This window comes from Bubalus bubalis, chromosome 2 (assembly GCF_019923935.1).
Source record: "Bubalus bubalis isolate 160015118507 breed Murrah chromosome 2, NDDB_SH_1, whole genome shotgun sequence".
Classification (NCBI taxonomy): domain Eukaryota; kingdom Metazoa; phylum Chordata; class Mammalia; order Artiodactyla; family Bovidae; genus Bubalus; species Bubalus bubalis.
Window position 1 is genome coordinate 6,297,527 of NC_059158.1, and position 16,309 is coordinate 6,313,835.

Here is a 16,309-nt window from a genome sequence, read left to right on the forward strand (position 1 = left end):
TCTGTGTGTGTGTGTGTGTGTGTGTGTGCATATGAGTGTAAGTGTGTGTGACTATGTGTATATGTGTATCTATGTGTCTGCATATACTGTGTATGTGTATTTATGCATCTGTGTGTGTGAGTGTGTGTGAGTGAGTGTGTGTATGTGTGTCAGTGAGTGTGTGTGGGTGTGTGTTCAAAAGCAACTTGCAGCCCTGGAGCTGCATCTCCTGAGGGCAACTGCAGATGTGAACACACACAGTAAGTTCAGAAACATGGTGAAAAAATACTATTATATAAAATGTTATATCTTCTGTACTATTCCTTACAACATTAATTATTAGGTCTAACTTGGTAAACACAAAAGAAATTGCTCAATAGGCAATTTAAGAGTGCATGTATGCATGTTCAGTTGCTCAGTTGTGTCTGACTCTTTGTGACCTCATGGACAGTAGCCCGCCAGGTTCCTCTGTCCATGGGATTTCCCAGACAAGAATACTGGGGTAGGTTGCCATTTCCTTCTCCAGGGGAACTTCCTGACCCAGGCATCAAACCCATATCTCCTGCATTGGCAGGCAGATTCTTTACCACTGAGCCACCTGGGAAGCCCCCAGTTTGAGAGCACAGTATATTAAATGAAAAGAAGGATATGGTATGATGTGACAAAAGTAAATGGGCTACTTAACAACCCTCTAAATTCGCTCTGAATGGAACCATCCAATACTACATTAGGGAATTCTAGATTCCTGAATGTAAGGATTTTCAAAAGAAGGGACAGTGCAAAATCCCTATGTGAGGCAAATAATGGTAGACCTCCCCAAGGGGTGAAAACCACACTAGGAATTGGAGCCTAAGTCTTATGAAGCCAAAAAGGCATTACCTTTTGTCTTTCTACAGCGGTGAAGAGCTATGTGGAAGGGTAGTACCTGAGATATCTGATCTCACCTTCTAAAACCGTTGAGCATGTTTGGAAATTAATCCCCATTTATATAACAACTGATCAGATTTTCCAGAAACAACTCGTAATCCAAAATCCTGAAGTCACGGGCAACGCTCGTGAAAAACAAAAATCCTCTTGTTTTCCTTCAAGATTGTGGCTATAGTGTCTTCATTTACTTTCTGAAACCAGCAGAGAATGAATAAGGGCAGATTGCCAAGTCTGAGAGTAGGGACGTCCTTGAAGACAGCCTAAACCAAAATAAACACAAAACAAACATGTCTACAGTGAAAAGATAGTAACGCTGCATTATAATTAGCTGTCTCAGGAAGTGAGGGTATTTTCAGTTAACTGAATGGGTGACAATTACTTGGATTACTGTCGTGCTTAAAATGTCAGTGTTAAATGATTGCTTTAAGCACATAATAATAAATTCTGCATTCTTAAGTGGCAAATACAACAAAGCCAAATACAGAGAATGTTTTTAGTGGAAGCAAAACTTGAACGAATACCTGCAACACACATTTTTAAAACACAGGAAACAAAGGAGGAATAGCAATCGACAAGCAGACATGGTTCTGATATTTACCACTTCACTTAAAATTAGGAAAAGGTCAAAATCTCAGAGAGACAACCAGTTTAGGGGCACACCCACCATTTCCCCAGTAAATGCATAAGGACTGCTGAGAATTTCTACAGAACCTGAAAGGCTTCTTCCTGGGAATCTGTTAATTATGGCATTTATGAAAATAGCATTGGTTAATTTCACACCTGCCATTAAATCCTACATGATTTCCTGGGATATGTTGTGATTATACTGTAGCCCTGCAAACCATATTTTCCCCATGTCAGTGTTAATTGTACAGGATTAACAAATAACAAGTGCCATTCGCTTATACTGCCACTGTTGGTAACGTCTCTCCTTGTATCCAGCGTAGGTTTGGTTTCCCTTTGAATCTCCCAGTCCCTTGAGCAAGCATAAACTGCTCAACGGTGGCAGTTTTTCCTTCCTGCAAACCATGCCACCTGGAAAGCAATACCATGGAGCAGGAAGTTCCATTTAACCTCAAAAGACAGGTCTTGCCTTTGCCAACTCAAGTCTACTTTGTGAGGCTGGATAATATTCTTTTATTCATCACCTCTAGTTCAACCAACACTATTTTAGGAGAACAGAGAAGAAATATTCTGGTCTCTGTCTCTCTTCTTTTGTTCCCTGGGGAAGAAAGATAGGCTCATACTGATCGTGGACTGTCTAACTAGAAGGTTACCTTAAGTCTGGGGTGGATAAGAAGTCACTCTAGCGGGGAATGTTAGGGACCATCTCCTGAGAGATGGTTCCTGAGGGGACTTTGAAAGCCTGGCAGGATTTGGGTTGGTCAAGGGTTAAGAGCTTGAGAATCATAACAAAATAAAAGCAGAAGCCCAGAAAAGAGTCATGGCAGGGTAACAGGATTAACCTAGGTGGCTCCCATCTTTCGTCACAGAAAAGGGAAATAGATCTCCCCCCGAAAGGCTTTGAGAATTAACAAAATTTGGAAAAAGGCTCATTTACTTTAATTGTTCGTATCCTGAATTAGACACTTCAGGATAAAAAATAAAGAGAGAAAAGCTAAATATATTTCTTCGGCTTTAAAAAAATCATGTTCTTATTGTATCAAATTAGCATGGGTCTCCTCTCAGAATGGGTACACCCAGAGAGCTAACTGTTGTTATTTAGTCGCTAAATCGTGTCTGACTGTTACTCTTCTGTGACCCCCTGGACTGTAGTGAGCACACCAGGCTCCTCCATCCATGGGATTTCCCAGGCAAGAACACTGGAGTGGGTTGCCATTTCCTTCTCCAGGGATTTTCCCGGCTCAGGGATCAAACCCACGTCTCCTGCTTTGGCAGACGAGTTCTTTACCACTGAGCCACCAGGGGAGCCTGAGCTAACTGTTAAGAGCTTCCAAACTTCCAACATTGAAGGAAAAATCTATCCTCCTTTAAATATAAGGCTTTCTTTGGAAAGTTTGATGTAATAAACAAATGACAAGTCAAGGAGTCAATTATGGGGATTCCCAGATGGCTCTAGTGGTAAAGAACCTGCCTGCCAATGCAGGAGACGAAAGAGACAAGAGATGTGGGTTGGATTCCTGGGTTGGGAAGATCCCCTGGAGGAGGGCATGGCAACCCACTCCAGTATCCTTGCCTGGAGAACCCCATGGGCAGAGGAGCCTGGCAGGCTACAGTCCATGGGGTCCCAAAGAGTTAGACAGGACTGAAGCAACTTAGCACGCATGCTGAGAGCAACCTCATCCATTTTTAGGGCAGCAATCAGGCACACACCTGAAGGAGCGTGTGGTGAGGAAAAATCTGGGAGGTGAGCCACTCTGCTGATTCAGCACCACCTTGTTATAACAGGAAAATAACCGAATCACCACTGAGTCACCCACTGAGTAAACACTGGTGGAGCATTGACTTCGTATGAAGGGTGCAGGGACCGGAGCCTGCTTCAAGGTGACATCTGGAAGGCGAGAACGAGGCTCTCTGAGTCCCAGCGAGCTGCCCCTGGGAGACGCGAGGAGCTGGCTGAACACCCTGCTGTGCGCCTCTGACTGCCCCCGCTGCACCGGCTTTCAACTAATTTTTAATATGGGAAGGACTTCATGAGATAATTACCCAATTAATGAGGAAAAGGGGAAAACATTAAATGTGGCTGCAGCAATATTAATAGTCTGACACACGTAAAAACCATTTTCTGAGACTTCTCTTCCAAAGCCCTGTACAAATAAGCAGCTATTTTAATTATTTAATAGAGAAAATAGGGAAATTTTAGCATCAACTAAGATGGCTTTATTATAACTGCCACGAATATTAGTATTGAAAGAAAGAACTATTAATGCTTTTGTTTAGACTTTCAGATCTAATTCCTTGTAAATGCTGCTGTGTAATGAGAAAGTAAAACCAATAGAATTATTTGGGAAAACAGGATATCCTGGAATAATACGTTCATTCTGTTCAACCGTGCGTGCTCAGCGCTCAGTCATATCTGACTCTTTGCGACCCAATGGACTGTAGCCCTCCAGGCTCCTCTGTTCATGAGGATTTCCCAGGCAAGAATCCTGAAGCGAGTTGCCATTTCTTTCTCCAGGGGATCTTCCTGACCCCGGGACCGAACTGGCATCTCATGTGTCTCCTGCATCGATAAGCAGATTCCTTACCACTGTGCCACCTGGGAAGTCCCATTCAGTTCAATATATATTTTTTTCAAGTCCATAAAATCTTTTATCTGCTTGGCCCTGTCCTAAACATTAGGGAAAGAGCCATGAAAACTATGCTTTTTAAAAGCAGAGTGTTTCAAATAATGTATTTTTAGAATGTTTTGAAAATTTTTAAGTATTTTAAGAAATAGACTGCTTTTTTTCCTCCCCTAGGAATTGCACAACTTTGGACAAGGCATTGGTGTTTACTGGAAGACTGCAAGAGTGTCAGAAACGCAGATCAAGACAATGCTGTTCCCATGGGAAGTTGAGGTCTGCGGTCTATTTGAATTAGTGGTTTTTTTCCTGAAACCATTTCAGTCAAGAAATCAGAATATTACTCTTCTGTCTTCTCCCATTTAATGAAGAGCAGGAAGCCAGATGCCACCAGGCACTGAGGCTGGCCAATTCTATGACGGTGAGTTGCCAAGAGGCATGCTCTAATCCCTGGCATTTGCATCCAGAACTGGGGAACCACACTGTAGTGACACCGTATCCATAGACAAGAGGGATGAATAAATCAACGATAAATGAAGTACTAAAAATGTCTAATTTCCAACACAGTGCTTCCAGCAACAACCGAAATTAAAAACCTGTTAACACCCAGCTATAGTGCCTACAATCTTGTTGCGAGAGCACTGGAGCAAAGGTTCACCATAAAATAAAAGAAGGAAAGAATGTGCATTCGTAGCTAGGATGTCCTGGCTGCTTCAAACACCCTGGTGCCGAGAAGTAAATGTGTCAAATCCTATATAAATTCAGAAGGTTCATGGTTTTAGTGCCAGGAAACTTTCCTCCTGCTTTTTAAAGTAAGACACAAACTGGAAATGGCAAGATGCAATATCCGTTAAAGGACAGTTTTAAAGACACTGATGGGAACATTTGGGCTTCCCAGGTGGCGCTAGTGGTAAAGAATCCACCTGCCAGTGCAGGAGACGTGAGACAGGGGTTCACTCCCTGGGTTGGGAAGATCCCCTGGAGGAGGACATGGCAACCCACTCCAGTATTCTTGCCTGGAGAATCCCTTGGATAGAGGAGCCTGGCGGACTACAGTCCATAGAGTCTCACAGAGTCGAACAGTACTGAAGTGACTTAGAAAGCACGCACGCATGGAAATGTTCAGGATCTCTGCCAAATTCTACACCTTGAACAAGTACAGGTTAATGGAAATTCATTTCAGCAAGACCTGGGTCCATAATATGTCTATTTGTGTCTCCACACCTTGGGTCCAGTGAAGTATTAAATATACAGCTGACATTCCACACATTCTGTGACCTGGGCCTGGAGGAGCATGTGTTTGCTTTCTTAGGAGTCTTTCTGTTCTTTGCTGAGCTGCCAACATAGATAAACTGGACTACATTTCCTAGAATCACCTTTTATATGGGTTAGAATCACCCCAAAGGAGGATCAAATTATCCTTTAAAAAGTCAGAACCAGCTACATCATTAGCATAGGCCAGTACAAAATGAAAATGTGGGACCCTTATTAGTTTGCAAGACCTGGCTGAGTGGCTTAAACAACAGAAATTTGTTTTCTTATAATTCCGGAGATTGGAAGCTCAAGGTTGAGGTGCTGGCTGGGTTGGTTTCTTTCTCTCTTTTTTTTTAAGATTAGTTTCTCTTGAGGTCTCTCTCCTTGGCTTGCAAATGGCTACCTTCTCTCTATGTCCCATCGTGGTCTTTCTCCTGTGTATGTATATTCCTGATATGACTCTGTGTCTGATTTCCTCTTCTCATATGGACACCAGTCATATTGGATTAGCACCCACCCTAAGGACCTCATTTTAATTTAACCACCTTTTCAAAAACCTTATCTCCAAATACAGTAGCAATCTGATTTACTGGGGGTTAGGGCTTCAATATATGAATCTGGGGGACATGATTCAGCCCATAACAGACACCTTGTTCAAATAGCAAGAAAATAGTGCATTAAAGGTTGCTGTTGCTGGTTAGCCTAAGTCATGTCCAACTCTTGGCAACCCAATGGACTGTAGCCTGTCGGAGTCCTCTGTCCATGGGCTTGTCTGGACAAGAATACTGGAGTGGGTTGCCATTTCCTACTCCAGGGGATCTGCTCAACCCAAGGATCAAACTCTTGTCTCTTGCTGCATTGGCCAGCAGCTTCATTAACCACTGAGCAACTAGGGAAACCCTTGTATTAAAGGTACTAAAACTTGGTTGGCCTCTTGGTGGGTGTTGAGCCAAAAGACACACCCAAGTTAAAGAGTGGGAGAAGGAAGGATTTATTACTTTCAGCCAGAAAAGAGTACACTGGGGATCTTTCCCAAAGCATGTCTCCCCAGTAGCAAAAGTGGGGAAGTTTTAATCTAAGGGTAAGGAAATCAACTCTGACTATTCATTGAAAGGACTAATGCTAAAGCTCCAATACTTTGGCCACCTGATGTGAAAGACTGACTTATTGGAAAAGACCCCAATGCTGGGAAAAGTTGAAGGAAGGAGAAGGGGATGACAGAGGAGAAGGTGGTTGGATGGCATCAGTGATTCAATACACATGAATTTGAGCAAGCTCCAGGAGATGATGATGGACAGGGAAACCTGGCATGCTGCAGTCCATGGGGCTGCAGAGTCAGACACAACTGAGTGACTGAACAATATCTACATATTCATGAAGGGGCTTGGGAGGTCAACAGAGTTCAAGCTTTAGTTGACTGAAGTCACGAGGTCAGAGGGTCAGAAAGGTCAACATCCTCCTCCCTTAGGTCCTAGTTGGTCTGGGGTGTTTTAGTGCCTGCGTGGCATGCATGCTCAGGCGTGTCTGACTCTGCAACCCCGTGGACTGTAACCCGCCAAGTTCCTCTGTTCATGGGATTTTCCAGGCAAGAATACTGGAGTGGGTTGCCATTTCTTTCTCCAGGGGATCTTCCCCACCCAGGGATCAAACCCTTGTCTCTTGCCTCTCCTGCATTAGCAAGCGGGTTCTTCACCAGCTGAGCAGTGGGGCAAGCCCCTCAGGGACTGAGGGACTGGAGCACCTGAGGAGTTGAGTTTAAATCCTGCAAAACAGATCAAGAAAGTGCTCCAGACTAATGGTAGCCACCAGTCTTTAAAACTGATGCAGGTCTTTGCTGTTGTTCCTGCTCTTGCCTGATAAGAGTCCTTCATTCCTGCTTTCTTTTATTCCTTCAATATCCTTAACTACTGAGACCAGTTCTAGGGCAAGCATTGTGGCCAAGCTTAGATCACAGAAAGCCTTAGGCCAAAAATGGCTTCTTTTATGTAAAGAAAGCCATGCCTGGTTCTCTTTCTCTGGGGACGCCCTACAATATCTTCTTCCACAGAGACATGGAGCCCTGGACAGAAGAATTCTGGAATCCAGATGGAGCTCAGTCACTTGCAGAGTATTAGTCACCAAGAAAAAGAGTATGTTTTGCAAGCTTGCAAAATATGTCTCTTATAATGATTGTTTAGAGGCATAAATTTCATAAATAAATATTAAATTGTTTTTATAAGGAATAACTTGATTATTTATTTGTTTTAACATTGTGGTTTATGCTTTTTCTTTTACAAACTAAGTGTAGAGATCAACAGTCCATATAAAGACCTTAATTGTTTGCTGTTGATTCAAATGTAATGGTTACAATAACCCATGAGAAGTTCCTCATCAACGAGACTGAAGGGAAACCTGTCACAGAAATTAGCATTCTGCCTGTTAAGAAAGAGAACTCCTATCAGTGATCTTAAACTCATTTTTAAATACATGTAAATGTCTTTTCAGAAATGAAGAGGGTACCAAGCAAGAGAATCTATTTCAGAAAGGATTACCAATTTTTTTTTCAATTCTTATAATATTGTAATAAAGTTGAACCTAAATTATCAGGCAAGTAAATAAATAGGGCTTATCTGGTGGCTCAGTGGTAAAGAATCTACCTTCAATGAAAGAGATGCAGGTTGGATTCCTGGGTTGGGAAGATGCCCTGGAGAAGGGCATGACAACCCACTCCCGTATTCTTGCCTGGAGAATCCCATGGACAGAGGAGCCTGGTGGGCTATGGTCCATGGGGTTGCAAAGAGTCAGAAAGCATTGCAGCATGCGAAATAAATAATACAATCATTCACATTAAAAAAAAATAGTGTAGTGGCAGTGTAAAGTCAAAGTATCTTCTTTAACTGAAAGAAAAGAGCAATTTGGAGGTTAACTGGTAAACAATGCATAACAAATTATATCAGTAGCTAGTTAAAAGCCTTTTAAAAATAGGTTATCTTGTGTCTTTAAGTAATAAGATTGGCCAAGAACCTCTGAGACATCCAAATGCTAATTCACAAAATAAATTTAAAAAGAAAATTTCTCTGCACCCTCCACCCCTAAATTAACTTCGTGTTTCCCAGATAGCTCAGTTGGTAAATAATCCACCTGCAATGCAGGAGATCCCGGTTTGATTCCTGGTTCGGGAAGATCCACTGGAGAAGGGATAGGCTACCCACTCCAGTATTCTTAGGCTTCCCTTGTGACTTAGCTGGTAAAGAATCCTCTTGCAATGCTGGAGACCCGGGTTCTATCCCTGGGTTGGGAAGATCCCCTGGAGAAGAGAAAGGCTACCCACTCCAGTATTCTGGCCTGGAGAATTTCATGGACTATATAGTCCATGGGTTGCAAAGAGTCGGACACGACTGAGCAACTTTCGCTTTCACTTTTAGATTGAAAGGGCTAAAAATATGACAGGACACTCTTGATAAGTTCAAATAAAGGTCCCAAGATTAAGAGCACAGTAAGTTTACGATGTTTGACTTAACAGTTTCGTCCAAAATAGTTTTATTTTCCTAAACCCAGGAAAAGAAATCATTTATAGGACATTAAATCCTTGGTCTTCCAAGGAGAAAACTAGGCTGAAAATTTGGTAAATTTGTCTTCAGTTAATTTTTGTATTAAAGGAGATTTTACCAGGAAGGAACAAAAAAACTTGCTTGGTGTGGCAATACTTTGAGAATTTATATGTGGCTTGAACAATGCCAAGTACTTTGAGACCAAATCCTCGTGAATTTGAAAAATAGTCCTGTACAAATTCTCACTTCCTTTCACCTGTCATTGTGTTCTTATTGGCAAAAGGAGGGAACATTAGCTAGTATTTGGTCAGTCCACCAACTCATTAGGAGTATAACTTACAACCAGATATGTGTGAATGTATACTAGGGTGCTGGTATTGATTATAGAAAGAGGAGAACTCAAAGATGAGTATTTTTGTTGCTTCTTAGATTAAAGCTACTGTTAGTCAAGTTTTTTTGTTTTTTTCTTTTCTTTCTTTTTACTGAAACAAATATGAAGAGGAAGGTGGATTTTTCTCTCACATAAATTAGTTCAACTATAGCTATTAATAGTCTGTGACCATCCTAATGTTCTTTGGGTGACTCTAAATAATAAAAGTTATGACAGTTCAGATTCAAGGAATTAAACTCTTTAAGAGATTTTGCTTTTGTGCCCTTAATTTCATTAATAGTGTCTGACTCATAGTATGTACTCAGAAAATATGTTAAATGGATTAATAGTACAGGGAACAACCACAATATTTCTCAATTTGTAGGCACTGTGCAAAAAAAAAGAAGAAGAAGAACAGTATTATGTTGGAATAATTCAGGAAGACTGACAATAGTTGTCAGTGGAAAACTTTCAAAAATGCTTATCCAGAGAATTAAATACATAATATTTATTACCCCAAAAGGTGAGAAAGCATAGCCTTTCTTCAAAATCTAAAAAGTAACGCTAGCGTTTCCTGTGGTGTCCCATACCTGTATTATTCTATTCACTGCGGTCCCTATGAGTCAATGGTGGTATATAGTACTTTGCAATGTCTTCCTGGAATCAATTGGAAAACTAAATAAGTTCAGACACAGGAAATTATATGTGTGTCCAGACAGAAAAATTGATAGCAAAATAATAGCAAAACACATATTTAGCTTGGCACAGGTCAAAAGAACAAAGTGATTCCTTGATCCGTTTACAGTATTTACAGGGTTTCATTGATCTTAATGGACATGCCAAATCCACCCCTTCACTTCTCAGGATACAGAGAAGACTAGTTCTATTACACGCAGCAGAGCTGCAAGTCACTGTGTCTCACCACAATTAAGCCCCAAACCCCATTCCATGAAGACTGGCCTAACACCCATCAGAACAGCTTATGTATTTGCCCACACTGCACCGACCAACAAGAGACCCAGATGCCAGGAAATGGATCAGCTTCTTCAGTGGCTTACCTGCGATACAGTGTCCCAGTGGGTTGGCCTCAGCACTGGGATCTTCAGTGGCTTACCTGCGATACAGTGTCCCAGTGGGTTGGCCTCAGCGCTGGGACTGGGGCAGAACTGGGGAGTGCTTCCTCTCCTGCCTCTAGGGATTAGCCCCTTTTGAGAGCAGCAATCTTCAGGGCAGAATCGAGTAAGGAGACCCCTAGCTCCAACCAGTTTTGTGGTGCTGGATATTCTTGGTTGATGCAGAAAGATAAAATGCATAGCCCTGCCACTAGACGTCAAGATTCTCAAGCTTGACTGTGGAAAGCGGTAAATTCCTGAGTCCACTGGGATACAGAAAAGGAAACACTCCTTCTCTTCTGAAAATATAAGTGACTAAAAATTGGAATGTTAGAAAAACTTGGCATATCTTGAAATGGTTGATTTTTTTTTTTTTTGCAATTGAGAAAGTATCACAAAGAATTTGAGTTAGCCTATTAATATTAAGAGACTTATTGTGTGCCAGGCACTGCTTGAAGGGCTTTGTTTGTTGCTGAGATGCTGAGTCATGCAACCCCACAGACTGTGTAGCCAGCCAGGCTCCTCTGTCCTCCACTGTCTCCCGGAGTTTGCTCACATTCTGTCCATTGAGTCGGTGATACTACATAACGATCTCATCCTCTCTGTTCATAACATTGTATAGGAGGCAGTGACCAAAACCATCCCAAGGAAAAAGAAAGGCAAAGTGGTTGTCTGGGGAGGCTTTATAAACAGCTGAGGAAAGAGAAGTGCAAGGTTTTGTTTGCACCAACCCCTTTAATCATCACCATATCCCTGTGAAATGATACTGCCATTGTGCCTCAGGAAACTGAGGTCCAAATCTAATCTAGGACATTATTCATTGATAAAGCCAAAATCTGAACTCAAGTAGTCAACTGCAGGGCTTGCACTTGGCAACGCTAAACTAAGCTACATTTCCAGAGGAAAGTGTCTCTGAGGAACATCCCACAAAAGTTCAGAAGAATAAAACTGCCTCAGATCAGCAGCAATAGTGAATTAAGCCTTTTATTTTGCATAATGACCCTCGGTCTATATGAAGCATAATCTGCTTTGTTCAACTTGCAGTAGTAAATGTTTAGTTAGTAAAGCATCCTTTCCAACTCTGAGGTTTGATGATGCTTTTAGTTCTTAAAGGAAATGGTGCATGCTGGTTTAATAACAGTGCTTATTCTGTAAAATCAGTACTCAAATATTTTGAAGAAATCATTCAAAAATATACCTCCTCAAAACAAAATAGACAAAATCCTCTAGTTAGCTCCATGCTTTCTAAATCTAGCCTTCTAAACTTAGTAGCTGAATATCCCTAAATTCAATAGAATAGCTCATCAACCCTACACCCAACCCTAAAAATCAATCCTGACCCCCAGGAATAGAGTTATAATAAAAGCCTTATGAAAGAAGCCCCCAGCATGGCAGAGAGAATTGTTGCAAAGGGCTCCATACCTCTTTGGTACCTACTTCTCTAGTAACTATTTCCTACTAGACAAAATTCTCCATCAGTAACTCAATAATCTCCCTCGAAGCCCCATCCTCAGTGGATGAAATTCCTTACCCATTCCTTCAGTTTCTTTATGAGTAAACCTGATACCTGTGTGACTGCTTCACTGTACAAGGAGAACATGACTTAGAAAGCCTGGATCCAACACTAAGAGGTGTGATAGTTACTAACTGGGTGCACTTCAATGAGTTCCTTAACTCCCTCAACCTCTAGTTCCTACATTTGCACGTTAGCAGTTCCCATGACAATGGACTTAGTGGCCCTGGGTACACTGCTAAGATTTTGCAAGTACAGGCTGAGTCTGATGCATTTTTGTATTCCCAGTGCCTAATCCAGTCAGTGTTCATAAGTGAGTGTGTACTGTATCCATACATGAAATAATATGTAAGCAAACTTCCTCGTAACACTTTGGTCCTTCCTAAAACAGAGTTCCAGACTTCCCCATTCTGACATGCCCCACTGGATCCCAATTCTCAGTAATACTCTGACATCTAAAGCTAACTCCCCTCTGGTGCAGGTTTGGGGTTCCATCTCACAAGGCAGAATGGGGACTAATGACTTGAGGTGGTATTTTCTCCCCCTGCATTACACTGGCTTGTCATAGAATCAAAGCTCAAAGCAGCATAAGAATTAAATTCTGCTTTCAAGGACAGCTCCTTTTTCCCCCACTAGACAGTCAGCCACCGCTGTAAATCCTCTGAGGCAATCCTGCAGACAAATGCTGATGGTCATGCTGGAGCACATGAGCAAACAGGCTCAGAGATGGGTTGATAGCTTCCGTACTGAAGCCACATCATTACGAGCTGGCAAAAAGTTAGGTCAGATACGGCCAACACCTGGAAAAATCACAGAGGCATCCAAATACTGTCCCCCATGGCAGAAAACCAAAGACTGAAAGTGAATTTCCTCCATACTATCCACTCCAATGATGAACAGTTGGATAAGAAGTAGCGATTCTCATTAAGCTTGCCAGTACATCATTGGGAAGCTTGTCAGCTCGAATGTGGCAACAATGTACCATCGAGATAGGGATGAACATTCAAGTCTCCAGAGCTGCCTGTCCACACAATTACCTTAATGTGTCCCAGATTTGAACCCGTCACTGATGTGCCCATTAGTTACTGGACTTATTCCACTAGTGCCACCCAAATGCCACTCTCCAAGTCAAACGGTGGCATCAGATCTCCACCAGCAAACCTTGGAGGCTGTCCAGCTCACAGGGGCTGAGGCCAATCTAATCAAAAGGCAGCACTTTGGGGAAAGAGTTTGTCAACAGACTGAGCGGAAAGCCAATTCTACAACTTTTTATGATAATCTACAAAGGGGGAAAGGACATAGAAAATACAGCAACTCCAAAAACCATTTACTGAGCAATTACACGTGCCTGTCATTCTTCTCAGTGATACTGGGCATAAAAGCATGCACAGCCTTTGCCTTCAAGGAAACTGTAGCAAAGAAGAGGACATCAATAGCAGGTGTAGAGCATTTATAAACTTGGAGGTTAAGAAACCTAGGTGAGAACTCAGCTGTGACTCTTACTTGCTTATGTCACAAGGCAAAGTATCTAAATGTCCAAGCTTCAGTTTCCCCATCTAGGTAATAAGCAAAAAGATATACTGTTTGGTAGATAGGAAAGAGGAACCTGGTATGTTATGCGGATTAAAAATAAAACTGGGTTAAGTGAACTTCAAATGGATTGCCATTCATTTCAAATTGTGTGCCTTACTATTTGCTTTAACTGTAGAAGAGCAGATTTATAATTCATATATTTGGGAAGAGAGAGAAACAGAGAGAAGAGAGAGAGGTTAAAAAAGAGAGAGAAAGAAACAGAAAGGTCAGAAATCAAATTAAAAATAAGAATAAAAATCTCTATTCCCACATCCATAAACTGAATTATCTAGAGGAGACTTGTGAGGCCTGATAAATCCCCAAACAACTTTAATTTAAAATATCCTGAGAACTGCTGTTCTTAAGTTATTCCCTTGTTTCCAATCTGCTATCAGCCAGAATCAGAAAGGTACCCAAGATAAGAATAAATTTAAGATTTACTATTATTGAGCTCGATTCTCCTGTTCTAGATCCACGGGGTGCAACAAACGTCTCTCCCAGCGTGGTACAAAGAAGAAACTAAGGAAGAAAAAGAAATTCTTCCACCTGTGCTCTTCCAGGAGCGCCCACACTTCTAAAAGCCTCAATGTAACTCGTGGCTTTCCTCCTTGCCAGCTTCATGACACATGACTCAGTGGCTATGTCAAACGTACGTGCCTGTTGTTTGGAGGTCACGCCTGCTGAATAGTCTTAACATATTACCTGCTGTTGTTTAGTCACTCAGTCATGTCCAGCTCTTTGTGACCCTGTGGACTGTAGCCCTCCAGGCTCCTCTGTCACTGGGATTTCCCAGGCAAGAGTACTGAAGTGGGATGCCATTTCCTCCTCCTGCTGGACTGAGGGATTTAATTAAAACGGTCAACTGATTCCATTGTAGCTGGAGGCAGCATGGCATGGTGATCATGTTTGGAGTTCATCTTGGGTATGAATCCCAGCTTGACCACTTGGCAGGCATGTAATTTTGACAACTTTAACTCATCTCTCCCTGCCTCAGTTTCCTCATCTGTAAAATGGGCACAATAATGTTACCTATACCACAGGGCTGTTGAGGGACTGAGAAAGATAGATGAGAACAGTTAGAATAGTTCTCATAGAGGGGACACGGAATAAATGTTACTAATTTATTACTGACATCAATGGAAACCCATGAAAAAAAACTGCATTTTTTTTTTAATCCTTCATTCTGTTTAGTGCCTAGTATGAAGGCTTGAATGGAGCTTCTGGAAGTCAGAAAGAGAGAATATCACAAAAATTTAGCCATCAAAAAAGGAATGAAAAAAGGGAACAATTTTCAGAGATGTTACAAAGATAAGACGGTAAAGAGAAGAGGGGTGTGGCCTGATCCACTTCACTTATCCATGGAGGCCAGCACAGAAGTGGCTCAACCTGGGAAGACGGTGACCCCGAAGGCCAGGTGGTGATGGGCAGCAGCAGAGTGAATGGTACCCATGGGGAGCTGGGAAGATAGTCCTTAAGTGAAACCAGTATACTCTGCTTGTTCTCTGCACTCCTAAGAGGTGAAAACCACATCTCCTTGAATTCTTTCAAAGCATCTGTATAGAGTTCTGTTTACTTACTGGTAAGTTTGGAAGGCCTGGTGTGCTGCAGTTCATGGGGTCGCAAAGAGTCGGACACAACTGAGCGACTGAACTGAACTGAACTGATTCTCATTACTGCAGGGGGTAACTGGATTTTTTAAAAAATGGTGAGGGATATTGAAACTGAGATAATCTGATAACTAATTAATCTTAACAATATTTAACAAGTCTTTAAACCCTAGATAAATGCAAAGATAGATGATTAGACAGATAGATGATGGAATATAAATAGAGAAATATATAGATTGACTTTGGACTTGGGATTTTAGTGCAGTAAACAATACCAGACCACCTGACCTGCCTCTTGAGAAATTTGTATGCAGGTCAGGAAGCAACAGTTAGAACTGGACATGGAACAACAGACTGGTTCCAAATAGGAAAAGGAGTACATCAAGGCTGTATATTGTCACCCTGCTTATTTAACTTATATGCAGAGTACATCATGAGAAACGCTGGACTGGAAGAAGCACAAGCTGGAGTTAAGATTGCCGGGAGAAATATCAATCACCTCAGATATGCAGATGACACCACCCTTATGGCAGAAAGTGAAGAGGAACTAAAAAGCCTCTTGATGAAAGTGAAAGAGGAGAGTGAAAAAGTTGGCTTAAAGCTCAACATTCAGAAAACGAAGATCATGGCATCCGGTCCCATCACTTCATGAGAAATAGATGGGGAAACAGTGGAAACAGTGTCAGACTTTATTTTTTTGGGCTCCAAAATCACTGCAGATGGTGACTGCAGCCATGAAATTAAAAGACGCTTATTCCTCGGAAGAAAAGTTATGACCAACCTAGATAGCATATTGAAAAGCAGAGACATTACTTTGCCAACAAAGGTCTGTCTAGTCAAGTCCATGGTTTTTCCATTGGTCATGTATGGATGTGAGAGTTGGACTGTGAAGAAGGCTGAGCACCGAAGAATTGATGCTTTTGAACTGTGGTGTTGGAGAAGACTCTTGAGAGTCCCTTGGACTGCAAGGAGACCAACCAGTCCATTCTGAAGGAGATCAGCCCTGGGATTTCTTTGGAAGGACTGATGCTAAAGCTCAAACTCCAGTACTTTGGCCACCTCATGCAAAGAGGTGACTCATTGGAAAAGCCTCTGATGCTGGGAGGGATTGGGGGCAGGAAGAGAAGGGGACGACAGAGGATGAGATGGCTGGATGGCATCACTGACTCGATGGACGTGAGTCTGAGTGAACTCTGGGAG

At 41.9% G+C, this 16,309-nt stretch overlaps 1 protein-coding gene and 1 long non-coding RNA gene across 3 annotated transcripts in view; one reads left to right on the forward strand and one right to left on the reverse strand.

Moving 5' to 3' along the window:
* The window catches only part of LOC123328853, an 86,389-nt gene extending 81,817 nt beyond the window's left edge, over window positions 1-4,572 (forward strand). The window contains exon 3 of the long non-coding RNA XR_006543858.2: window positions 4,329-4,572. This is a non-coding gene — a long non-coding RNA (uncharacterized LOC123328853). The remainder of the gene's footprint in view (window positions 1-4,328) is intronic.
* Window positions 1-16,309, reverse strand: part of LOC102395523 — a 377,402-nt gene that overhangs the window by 102,563 nt on the left and 258,530 nt on the right. The gene's annotated exons all lie outside the window — the stretch shown is intronic.